The sequence below is a fragment of the Typopeltis vanoorti genome, chromosome 13 (assembly GCF_054136105.1).
Source record: "Typopeltis vanoorti isolate ZY-2024b chromosome 13, IOZ_Tvanoo_1.0, whole genome shotgun sequence".
NCBI lineage: Eukaryota > Metazoa > Arthropoda > Arachnida > Uropygi > Thelyphonidae > Typopeltis > Typopeltis vanoorti.
Genome location: NC_143561.1, coordinates 27,206,851 through 27,220,750, shown reverse-complemented (window position 1 = coordinate 27,220,750; position 13,900 = coordinate 27,206,851). Strand labels below are relative to the sequence as shown.

At 36.7% G+C, this 13,900-nt stretch overlaps 1 protein-coding gene across 1 annotated transcript in view; it reads left to right on the top strand.

Annotated features, from left to right (window-relative positions):
* PAN3 (Poly(A) specific ribonuclease subunit PAN3) overlaps positions 1 to 13,900 on the top strand; it is a 339,191-nt gene that overhangs the window by 273,750 nt on the left and 51,541 nt on the right. The gene's annotated exons all lie outside the window — the stretch shown is intronic.

Sequence of the window (13,900 nt, the reverse complement as noted above, 5' to 3'; positions counted from 1 at the left end):
CACCTGAGATTAGCTCTGCTAACACATTCCCGGATGCTGACAATGTCAAGTTCTTTCCTAATATCCTCATTTTTAATATGATATTGCCATTGATGCCATCTGTTCAAGGCTTTAATCTTTCTCAGGACTCTCATATCTGCGGTCTCTAGTCTTTGGTCAAGTGTTTTACTTTTGACCCAGCTCTCAGATCCACAGGTTAAAACTATTTTAAACACTGTCTTGTATATAGCTAATTTAGTGTTCCGACTAATTTCTCTCTTATTCCATATGAATTTATTCAATTGACTTGCTACCATACCAGCTTTGCTGATTCTGTTGTCTATTTCTATATTTAATTTACCATCTTCAGTAAAAATTGTGCCTAAGTAGCTGAAATGTTTTACTTGTTCCACAGGTTCCCTTTCACAACACAGTTGACATTTTCAACAATTCTACCTATTTTCATTGTCTTTGTCTTTTTAATGCTGACCTTCATACCATATCTATTACAACAGTTATTCAATTTAGTCAGAGAATCTTGCAGACTTGTAGCAGATTTATTTAGAAGTATAACATCATCCGCATAAAGCAAAGAGCTGACATTAACATCTCCAATTCTGATATCATGTTTAATACCACTTTCCTTCATAATGTGATCCATATAGATAATGAATAACAGAGGGGATAATGTACATCCTTGTCTCACACAAGATTTAACATTAAACCATCTTCCTGTACTTCTTTCAATTCTAACTGCTGACTTGCAACTCAAATAAAGACTAAGTATTGCTTGATATAATGCCCCATCGACACCATATAATTGTAGCGTAGTGAATAGCTTCTCTCTTGGCACCTTGTTATATATCTTGTCCAGATCGACAAAACTTAAATACAGATCTTTATTATATTCAAATGCTTTCTCGACTATTTGTCGTAAAGTGAAGATCTGATCCTGACAGCCTCTATTTGGCCTGAATCCATCTTGTTCTTCACCAAGCTTTTCTTCCACAATTCTTCTCAGCTGTTTCTTAAGTATACTTGCATAGATCTTGCCAGGAACAGTCAGTAGGGAAATGCCTCTGTAATTCTCACATTCAGTTTTATTTCCCTTTTTATATATGGGTACAATTAGAGCTCTACGCCAATCATCGGGAATTCGTCCCTCTGTCCAGGCTCTCTGAACTATGCAGTGCAGCCATTGTAAGACTTTTATACCATCATACTTCAGCATTTCTGGTCGAATATCATCTACTCCTGCTGCCTTTTCACATTTCAAGCCTTTGATGGCTATTTCTACTTCAAGTATGGATATGTATCTCTTTCTATATGCCTGTTGAGTGTTTTTTACCAGTGTGCTATCACTGCTTGTTTCATTTAGCAATTTTTCGAAGTAATTACTCCATACTTCAAAATTATCTTTCTCTCCTGTTTTCATGTCACCTTTATCATCTCTATGTCCTTTTACAGCACTCTTTCCTCCATTTCTAAGCTTCTTCAACAACCTCCAGAATATTGTGCCACCTTCTTGATATTTATTTTTATGTTCTTGCCAAAGTTCTCCCATGACTTTTGTTTAGCTAGTTTTACATAGTGTTTAGCTTTCTTACATTTGTCTCTGTATTCTCTAAGAGCACAAGCTGACTTATTTGTCATGAACTTTTGATATGTTTTCTTCTTTCCTTCACTGCCTCTTTAACTTCCTGTGTCCACTATGGAGTTCTGATTTTTCTATCGTTGCAGACAACCTCATCACATGGTTCTTTGGCTGAATCAATCAGGATTTTCTTCAAGGTTTGCCACTGAATCTCCAAGGTTTGGTTCCTGTTCTCAAACTCATTCATTTTTTCTTCAATAATATTTGTGTATTTTAATCTACAGTTCACATCTGAGAGCTGCTCAACTTTTATTCGCTTTAAAACTTTTTTCATGTTATTCTTTTCAATATGAAATTCAGTTTTATCCTGCTCAAGACTAAATAGTGATCAATTCCAATTTCAAATCCTCTGTACACTCTGGTGTTCTGCACCAGGGAGAAAACATCACTATCAGCAATAACATAGTCAATGAGACTTTTCTAATTCCTTGCCTCTTCTCTCCATGTGAATTTGTGCACATTTTTATTTTGGAACATGGTGTTAGTAATAACCAGTCCATGTCCTTAGCAGAAATCCAACAGGTATTTGCCATTATTATTAGCTTTGCTCTTTTCTCCAAATTTTCCCAAAATATTTTTGTATGTCTGGCAATCATTTCCTACTCTGCTATTTAGATCCCCAACAAGGACCACCTTTTCCTTTTTCATTGTGTCATTTGCTTTTTCTAAAGCATCAAAAAATTCCTCCACTTCTACCTTAGTAGAACTTTCTGTGGGACCATAGGCACAAATAAGTCTCATTGTCCAGTTTCTCTTTCTCATATTTACCCACATCACTCTACTTGAGACTGCCTGCCATTCAAGAAGATTAGCCTCGTATTTTGTGTTGAATACTATGGCTACTCCTTCTTTTCCTTGATTGTCATTTCCTGAATATAACATTTTGTATTTATTGCTCAGAAAGATCTCACCAGTTTTTGTCTTTTTTGTTTCAGTCACCCCTGTTATGTCGACCTGGTACTTATCTAATTCTTCAGCTAGCTCCATTTCTTTGCCATTCAGGCTTCTTATGTTGATAGTACTGATCTTTAACTCTGGTGATGTTGAGTTGGGGTGTTCTTTCAGATTTGTTCCAATAGCTGACTTTTCGCTGTTCACCCTGGTTCCATGGTGAAAACAACGGGGCGAAAACAACTTGTTTAACTGGGTGATGCCCCAGCCAGCATGAAATTTTTTTGTCATGTTGTACCATCTTTTCTATATTGGTTTAAGCCAATAAGAATTCAGTTTGGTCGGCTAAATCCCAAATTGCCAGCCCATCCTTGTTCGTTCAGTATCCAAGTAGATACCCAACAGGGTGTACCATGAGAAGGTGAGGATTGGACATTAGGTCAGAAGCCCTGGTTGGTTCTCCGCATTCTTTTAAAGGCTTTGTGGAGGTCTCCTCTCAGTTATACAGCTTTGACCTGAAAGCTTTGAGTGTGAAGAATTATAAAAGAATTATACATTTTCACTAATTCATTATGATTAAATATGTAGCAAAATATTAAAGTCAACGTAAACAGTAGTTCTATTTCTCCTTTCCTCCCCTTCCCTGTCCTCTAGAGTATACATTTTCAGTATCAACTGAAACATATGTACTCTGGTAGTATTAACATGATATTTATACTATCCACAATTTCTGGAGGTTACCTAAGTATCAAAAATAATACATTAAAATTCAGTTCATTAATCTACTTAGATTACCTGGCAGGGGAGACTGCACAATTTCTTTTCAAAACAATTATTTCATCTTCCATGTTTTATTGAGTTGAAAAGCCTTTATACAGGACTTTTCAACTGAAGAGTCATTCAGTTATGAGTTATCCAGTCTTATACTGATGCATAAGATATCCCTTAAAAAGGGAAACTCATCAGAGAATATGCATAACTAACAGACATAATACATTAGCCTATTAGCCTTAGTTGCCTTGACTATAATATTTAATTCTACAAAAATGCAATTCTGTCTTATTTCCTGGAAGAAATGCCATGCCTCACATTCTATAACATGTCACTTTCCAACCAATATTAGTTCTTCCTTCTCGGGTTGACTAAAAGTCAACCCGAGAAGAGAGAGCCTCTCCTGGTTCTCTCTTCTTCGACTAAATATCATGTTCATAGGTCCTTCAGCCTCCTTGAAAGCTTGGTATTTTTTCCTCCCTTCCTAAACATTGCTTCTTTTCTGCTTAACTACTAATACTTTATAAATCCCAAATCACTCCAACAATGGAATATTGTTCTCACCTCTGAAGTAATGCTGCAAATAAAACCCTCAGAATGCTTGATTGCATCCAGAAAAGAGCCTATTTGTCTAATCTATTATCTCCCTCTCTCCTCTCTCTCTCTCTCTCTCACTGATTTCCTCCAGTTATTGCTTTCCCAACTATTATTACTATTATTATTAATACTATTATTACGGGCAACTCCAGGGAGTCATTAGACTCATCGAGGGAGGCCCCAAATCATATTCATCACAACTATTCGACATTCATACAGTATCTATCATACCTTGCCTTAAACTCATTCACTGTCACAGCATCCACCACAGACTCAGGGAGCGCATTCCACTCATTCACTACTCTAAAAGTAAAGAACCCAGCTCTAACACCTTTACTAACCACACTTTTGCCCAGTTTCCATGGATGTCCCCTAGTCCTCCCACAACCAGCCCTGTTCTCAAAAATATCTTCTGAATTAATTTTATAGAAACCCTTCAGTAATTTGAATGTCTCAATCATATCTCCCCTTCTCCGCCTATCAACCAATTTTTGCAACCCACAAATCCTCAACCTGTTCTCATACGGTTCATTCCACAGACCTGCTATCATCTTGGTCACTCGCCTCTGGATCCTCTCCACCTCCTCCCCATCAAGAAGAAATCTAGGTGACCAAATCTGAGCACAGTAGTCGAGATGGGGTCTTATCAAGGCTCGATACAGAGGAACAATAACCTGCTTGTCTCTGCTTGTCAACGTATTCTTCAGCAACCAAGTGATTTGATGAGCTGATTTGGCCACTTTTGCAGTGTGTCCCCTAAATTTCAATTCCTTATCCACCAACACTCCTAAATCTTGTGCCTCATCAATTTCCTGGAGCACGGTTCCACCAATGCAGTAAACTGCCTCCAATCTTTTCACCCCAAAATGCATAACCTTACATTTTGCCACATTAAATTGACGGGAAAGCAACAACTCAAGCTGCTCCACCTCACTACGATCACTATTCCTCCACTTTCTTCCATACATGGTTCAGCTCCAAACTCACTAGGCCAGCTTCTCATCCCCCTTCCTTAACTCCATATGCCTATACCATTTTCCTCAACAAATGGAGATAACTAAAGCATGGTCTACCATTCCTAACTTTAAAGCAGTGGTTATGCATTTTTTATGTTCTTTGCATCAGAGGACATCCAGCTTTTCCTGTATCTATTTAGCCAAATCACAGGTGCAAGTTACTTCATATACCTGAATGTGATAGAGATTGGAGTTTATCCTTGAGTAAACAGATGAGAGTTGTTAATTTGATAAGTGGTTTGAAGTTTGAATGTAGTTGTTGTTGAGTCCATTGAAGAGCTTCTAGATATGACCACGGATCTGTAGAACTGCTTTGGGAATCTGTTGAACTTTGTTGGAGTAGAGCTTTTCTCTAGGGTTATTGTCAGTTTTCTGTAGGGCAACAGCAATTGCTGGACAACAGATATGGACAGCTCTTAGTTCAACTCCTAGACAGTTCTTGCATGTTTCATAACTCCTACTACCATCTGGCTGTATTTTCAGCCTTTAAAATGTTCCGTCCTTAATCTGGTGATGATTGTGATAGTTTTTCTTCCTTTCGTGAAATCTGAAATCAAAATTAATGTGTTTCTCCTAATTCCAGTATGTATCGTATGCAATGATCATCAGCAAACATCCAGCCTCATCAATGAAACTGACACTCAGTGGGAAAAATATTGATCAAGTGTCAAGATATAAATATCTTGGTTGCTGGCTTAATGAACGGTGGGATCCAGAAATAGATATAAAGACAAGGACTGAAGTTGCACGGCAGTCCTTCATGAAAATGAGAACACTATTCTGCAATAAAGACCTAAACATGGACGTCAGATGCCGAATGCTGAAATGCTACGTGTGGTCTATTCTGCTCTATGGAGTTGAAACATGGACATTGAAGGCGACAACAATCAAGAAAATCGAAGCCTTTGAGATGTGGCTATACAGAAGAATGCTAAAGATATCATGGACAGAAAAAATTACCAATGAAGATGTCTTAAAATCCATTGGCAAAGCTAAACATCTTGTACAAATAATCAAGAAACGAAAAACATCATATCTTGGACACATCATGAGAAACAGCAAATACCAACTTCTACAAACTATTTTGGTAGGAAGAATTGATGGCAAAGGAACTAGAGGAAGAAAAAGAATATCATGGTTTGACAACATCAAGATGTGGACAGCAAAGAGCAGTGCACAACTGCTCAGATTAACACAAGAGCGCAGTTTGTTCGCCAAGATGGTCGCTGACCTTCGATAGAAGATAGCACAATAAGAAGAAGAATCGTATGCAATTTTTATTAGCTTTTGTCTCCAAAAGTTATCAAATGCAGCTATGAGATCCAAGAATATTGCCGTTGTCTTCTTTGGTGGTTTTTCTTGAACGCCATCAATGACTGATTGGCAAAGATAATATAATTGATCTTCTCTACTGTGTTGACACCTGTATGCAGTTTGGTAGAAGTTGATCTTGTTACTTTCTGAGAGCCAATTCATGTCTGGTATGTATTATTCTTTCATTTAGTTTACAGAGAGTGCTAGTCAAAGCTATTGGTCTGTAGCTTTTACAGTCACTAGGGTTTTTGTTTGGTTTTAGTAAGGGTATAATGACTGATATTTTCCAGATTTTTGGTAGTTTACCTGTATTCAGGAAGTGTTAAATATTTTCAGAAGGCAGTTTTGGGCTATTTTTCCTGTGTTTTTAATCATATGTCCAATGATAACATCAATCCCAGGTGATATGTCAGGGTCAATTTGACTAATTGCTGTTTCTAGTTCTGTCATAGTGAGGTCCTGAGTAAAGATGTCTTCAGAAGGATAGGTTATGGATTGTATTAGCAGATGTTGCAGTTTTCCTGCACTTTTTGTCTTCTTTGTTGTATTGCAGTTTGCTTGCTTTAGAGTAATGTTTGGCTAGTATATTTGCTATCTGTTTGTTTGTTGCTGCTGTATTAATTCCTGAGGAGACTGTGTTCGAAGGTGATTAGTATCCGGAAGTGTTGCGTTATTTAATAATCTAATGATATTCCAGTGTTGAAAGTCTTTTCTTGGATCTAGTCTATTACAGAATTCTTCCCATTTTTTTGTTTGCAGTTTGAAATTTCATCTTCTATGTTTTGAGTTAATTCTATTAGCTTCTTTCTGTTGTCTTCTGTATTATTTTGTTTTAATTGTTCGTTGATACTATCTCTTTCGGTGATCATAGCATTAATATTATGATCTTTCCAAAATGGAACCCAATTGTTTTTCCTGAGTCCTTTGTGAATTGAATTTTTTGCAGCTCTCTGTATGTTGTTAGTTAATTCTAGTAGTTGCTGATCAAGTTCTTTACTAGTAGCTGTGCCAGTGCAATATGTTTCTAATAGTTGTGTGTATTTAGGCCAGTTATCTGTGGTTTTTGGTCTAACTGAAAATTAATGATTGTGATAATAGGTCTATGATCACTGATGGCATTCTTTAGTATTTTCCACTGGGTAAGACTCGCAGTTTCATAATCTACTGCTGTGATGTCTAACTGATTCTATGCTAGATATGTATTTTGCTTGTTGTTTATGATTTCAAGGTTTAGATCATCAATTATGTCTTCTATTTGTACTCCTTTCCGATCTAGTTCTGGGGAACCCCAGGTTGGGCTTTTGGCATTTAAATCTCCTAAAAGGATCTTTATATCTGACATTGTTTGACTGAGGTGCATAAGTAGTTCTGTATTTGTATCTGTGTTATTTGGGGGATATGCATCGACTATTGTGATAATGCATTTTGGTAGAAATATCTTGACTGCTTGAGCCTGTTTATATTGCTGTTTGTAGTTGATACAATTTCTTTATATTTAATGTGTTTGGTCTGTAAGAGTATAGCTAAACACCCGAACGATCAAGTCTGTCTTTTCTTAATGCTTGAATAGCCTTTGATTTGAATCTTCGGATTTTTTTGATTTAGTTTTGTTTCTTGTAAGCATGCATTGTGGATGTTATTTTCGTATAAAATGTTCTTAAGCTTTTCCATCTTTTTTTGAGTGCCGTTGATGTTTAGCTGAAGTATGTTGATAGTCCTCATAGCATATTTCTCATTGAGATTCTGGACTGCAACTCTCGACATGTCAGCTGCGCCAGATGCAATAGCATGTATCTTTGTAGCATATTTCTCATCAAGATCCCGGACTGCAGTTCTCAACACGTTGGCTACCCTGAACGCAGTAGTATGTTTCTGATTAGAACAGATACAGTGATACCTCGGTTAACGAAGATAATTCTTTCCAGAATCACATTCGTTAGCCAAAACGTGATTTCCCATAGGTTTCTATAGATAATCGTTTAATTCGTTCTGGGTGCTGTGTACTATTTAATGATAAGTTTTATAAAATAGTAAAAAGCACACTATAAAAGGGCAAAAACTCGCCAAAGGCTGAGATGAACAGCTACCCAATTAGATGAAGGAGAATGGAAAGTAGAATGAAAAACTGACTATCTTTACACTATTATATACACTTTATTAAACTGAAAATATGTACACAACGTTTTTACTATTCTTCTTCCAAATTTTCATTCAAAGTTTATTCAAGATAAGTCTCCTCTTCTTCAGTAGCTGGCCTCTGTCTCTTTGTTAAAGAAGTCAAAAATCTGTCCAAAGTTGATTGAACTTCTCTTTTTTTCAGAATGTCTTTAAAGTGATTCAAATACTTGTCTTTAACCAATGCACATCTGTTGTCAGATCTTTTGAGTGTTCTTCAACTAATTAACACATACAGATGGAAAAGATAAGCTCCTGGAATGGCCCGACCGTTCATGTTTGCTGCTTTATGTTAGCTCACGCATCCACTAAAACATTCGTTAGCTGATTCCGAAAAACAGGGGAAAAATCTTTGTTAGCCGAAAAATTCGTTAGCAGTCGCTCGTTAACCAAGGTATCACTGTACTCTTAATGGAAATGGGTGTGCCAGAGCCCTGTTAGCCAGTAATTTTCAGGTATTTCTCTGCAGGGTTTGATGTGACAATCCAAGTGAAAAAAAAAAAAAAAAACTAATAATAATAATAAAATAATTTAAAAAAACGGAAGCAGGATTAGGCAGAAAAAAATGTTTTCATGCTACCGTATTGGAGTTTCACCCTACAAAGCAATCCTCTACTTCTTGCCACTTCTGTTTTGTCTTGGGCAAATGCCTCGGACGTGGGGTTCGACTTTTTCAAGGCTTTGAGTGTAGTATGGAGCTTATATTTATTAAGCACTTTCACATTTTTATAAATATGCTTTTGATATATAGGAGAGTGATAATAGTTGTATTGCAGTTTTATGTACTGAGGGAAGAAGAAAAATTGAGTAAAAAATTAGATTAGCATTTTATAAGAGTTATAGCTATTGCCTAAAAATGTGTCAATAATAGGTGTGTTAAGTGGAAAAGCTGCATTATTGGAAGAGATAGCTCTTGCTATGCATGAGCATTAGTGATTTCAGGATACTGCATTGTTGGATGAGTGATGGCTCATGTAAATATCTTACTGTGTGTGTGTGTGTGTGTGTGTGTGTGTGTGTGTGTGTGTGTGTGTGTGTGTGTGTGTGTGTGTGTGTGTGTGTTGGTTTTCTAGAAAATGATAATGAATCATTTGAAAGGTGTTGATTAATGTAACTAGGAAGAGCAAACAAGATAGACAAGGAATCGTATATGATCCTTTTCTGTTGTGCAGTGTTTGGTGTTGGCTGTTTTAAATGCACTAAAAATGTATATATGTCTGTACCAAGTAGCAAAAGCATACAGCATTGTGTAATAACCAGTAACATTCATTTGTCCGTAGCAAACATTCTGACCAATTCCATATCCCTTAAACAGTATTCCATAAAAAAAAAAAAAAAAGAAAGAAGAAATAATAGCCTTAAAAACCTCACATAATAACAAGAAGTTTGTGCTACTGTTATAATGAATCAAACAAAATAGAATAGAAAAATGCATGATCCTCTAAAATATCATTTTACTTATAAAGTTATTATTATCTGAGACCTCCAGGGAGTCAAGGATTCATCGAGGGAGGCTATGAATCACTCAAACCACCTGTCATACATTCCCTTCAATTCATTCATTCATACTAGATGCACTCACTATCCCCAAAGGCAAATTATTCCACTCACTCACTGCTCTGTGAGAGAAATAAATCTAGCTCTTACCTCTTTCTTGACTATGAACAAACTTAACTTCCATGGATACCCCCGTGCTCTCTCCCCACCTTCCATTTAACGAAACATTTCATCAGACACTATCCTATAATACCCATTCAAAAGTTTATAGACCTCTATCATATCACCCCTCTTTCTCATGTTAACCAGCGTCTGCAATCCACATACTCGCAATCTGTCCTCATAATCTAAACCCCATAATCTGGATATAATCTTTGTAACTCTTCTTTGTACCCTTTCCATAGCTTCTTTATCCCCTTGGAACCTGGGAGACCAAATCTGTTCACAATAATTTAGGTGTGGTCTTATCAAAGCCTTATAAAGAGGCAAAATGACTTCTTTATCCTTACATGTCAAGGTTTACTTCAACGTACACCACTGGTCACCTTAAATCTGGCAGATTCACACCTACTCTATACCACTTTTTGACATCTGTCTGTCAACCATCTCCTGATCCAAGTCAAGAGTTTATATTCCAGTCTCATATTCTCCAGTTTATGCAACAACCTTTCGTGTGGTATCCTATCAAATGCCTTAGAAAAATCCAACATTATCATAGTATATCCATTCCCTTTATCCAACTTGGCCTTAACATTGTTATAAAATATGAGCAAATTGCTAAAACATGACCTTCCTTTAGTAAACCCATGTTGCTCCTTGCAGAGTAAGCTTGTTTTTCTACCCATTCCTTTATGCGAGTTCTTACCAACTTCTCTAAAATCTTCACTACCATACCAGAGATACTGATAGGTCGGTAGTTAGATGCATCAGTTTTTTTGCACCATCCTTTTATAATGGAACTGTCCTACATTCCTGTGGTATCATTCCTGAGCTGAGACCCAAGATATACAAATGTGAAAGGCCTAGCCAATTCAGCTAAACATTCCTTTAGCAAATGGGCTGATATTCCATCTGTCCCTATTGACAAATTCTTATCCAGGTTATGCAAGAGCTCTTCAACCTCATTTTCATGAACCTCTAACTCTTAATCCAATGTAGCAGTAGCATTGTGTACCCCTTCTGACGCTCTGAGCACATCCAACACTCGTTGATCTCGAGTTCCTTGTTTCACATGCTACTTGAGAAAGTTTACATCCACTTGTGCACCTTTACATACACTGGTTGATATATCTTAGCAAAGCGAGCACTCATTAATTGAACAATCTCCTTAGCTTCTGACACTCAGGTACCATCTGCATTCAATAAAGTAATTCTTCTACATTCTTTCTTTCTTATTGCTTGCAGCATAACGATAAAATTCTTTAGGATTGTCTTTATCTTGCATAGCCAATTCCTTTTCATGCTCCGATTTAGCTTTCCACACAATACTCGTTACTTTTCTGGCCCAAGCTTTATATATTTCATAACTCCTCTCACTCTTATTATCACGATATTCTTCGCACATCATCTTCTTCTTGTGGATCTCTTGCTTAATAAGGTTGCACTTCCATTTCACTCCCAGCCTATTTATTCTTCAAACACTAGGGATACGTTCAGATACTGCCTTATTTAAGCACTTTTTCAAAGATTCCCATGCATTGCTGACATTTTTCCCATTCAGTAACTGATACCATGTGACCAAAGATAGTATTTTCCTAAGTTGATCATGATTTCCAGCTTTGTAGTTCAGCATGTAACCTGTTTTAATCAGAGCATCAATACAATTAGATACTTTCCAAGAAAGCACAGCATGATAACTGTCACGAATTGGTAGTAAAATAGCCATATTCCTAAGAGAGACCCCCTTCCGACGCTATGAGCAAATTCAACTCTCTTTGACCTCGAGTTCCTTCTTTCACGTGTTGCTTGAGAAAGTTGTCTTGCAACAATTCAATAAATTCCTCTTCTTGCTTATCATGAGATTTCTCTTCTACCCAATCAATGCTTGGAAAATTAAGGTCACTCATAATGATCATTCGCTTGGTACCCATATGGCTAAATTGGTGATGCATTTCTTTGTCCCCTAACAACTGAGCCGCCAGGTCTGTAGCAAGACCCACCATATATTTCATTCTGTTAACCTTCACTTCACACCAGATACTCAAATTCATCGCTACATGGGACATTGTTACCATCATTGTTTTCTTGTATTTCTACTCTAACTGGACCTAAGTCATCTGATATCATTAGTAGCATTCCTACTTCTCTCCTATTTCTTCTGTCATTCCTAAAAATAGTATACCCATTACACTCTATTCCACTTACAATATCTGATTCAGGTAGCCAGGTTTCACTAATGCTAGCAATCTTAGGCCACATCATATTCAATAAAGCAACGAACTCAACCCCTTTGTTTCTAATGCTCCTGGCATTTGTGTATAGAAATAATAAATTACGACATAGCCTATTCTTATAATTAGATATGCAATCTATTTGGTCTTGTTCTAGAATTTTCTCTTTTCCCTCCCCAGACATACTTAAAAGGTCCGAACCCAAAGCAAATTTTTCCGCTCCTTTGCCACATACATAACCATGTTCGAATGCATTCATATCTTTATCACATTTGCATACCATAGCTGAACTTTTACACACATTTTTTTTTCCATGCCTCCCTTGATGATTAGTTTCCCTGACTCTCTGCATTGGGTCTCATACCAAGAAGTAATTTCTCCAGGCCCCTAATGCCAAATGAATTCAAGTTTACACTATCTTTCACAAGTCTTTTCTGCCATCAAACACACTCCACACATTTAAAAACTCCATTTCTTCTACACAGCCTGCGTGTGAAATCATTTGCTATCATCACCCTCCTTCTTAACTCAGTATTGTCATAGCTGGGTAGCAGTCCTACAATTTTTACTCTCTCACATTTCTTTCTCACTTCTTCCAACAGCTCAAAACTTATGTTGAAACAACATAGAATATATAGAGCCCCAAATATTCACATATGTAATAATCATGCAACAGTTGATAGTATAGACCAGGGGTCACCAAACTTCTTTGACCATCAACCCCTTCAAGAGTTTTTAGATTGTTTATTTTATAGTTACAGTGTTTATTGTATGTATAATATAGTATATATTATTATATTGGCCTAACGTCAATAATATATAAAATATAAAATTTAATTTAGATAACAAAATAACATTAATACAATCTTCCTTATATATATGAAAATAAGACTTTTATTAACTTAGTATGCAATTTACTAGCATTGTCAATGTGAAGGGTGTGCTTGTGATTCTTGACAAGATTAGCAATGTTGGGTTCAAATCACCGACATCCATTTATTGGTAAATATCATTTTGGCCTACTTGATTGGCCTCTGTAACTATTTTCATGACCTTGCTCCATCTTACAGGTCCTATTCATGTCACTGTTCCCATGATTCACTTTTAATTGCGTTGTCATTCAGGATGGAGGAAATCCAAGTTAACCGAATTAAATATTACCCGTACAATGATGTCTTATATTTTTCTGTCGTCCCCTGAGCCCAAATTGACCCCTAACAATGTTATATTGACCCCCAGTGGTCGATATCGACCACTTTGGCAACCACTGGTATAGACAATTCTTCTCCTGTACAAACTTGCCAAGCAGTCGAACAGTCTCTTGTCTGTCTCACAAGTAACTCCTTTATAAAATATTCTGTTCATTTTAAAATTTACATTTTAGTAAAATTATGAAGACTACAACCATGTTAGGAATAGTTATTTTTGTTATTATTATTATTATTATTTCGGGCAACTCCAAGGAGTTGACAGACTCATCGAGGGAGGCCCTAACATCATGTCAAGAACAACTGTTTGACATTCACACAGTATCTATCATACCTCGCCTTGAACTCCTTCACAGTCATAGCACCCACAACAGACTCTGGCAGCTTATTCCACTCATTCACCACTCT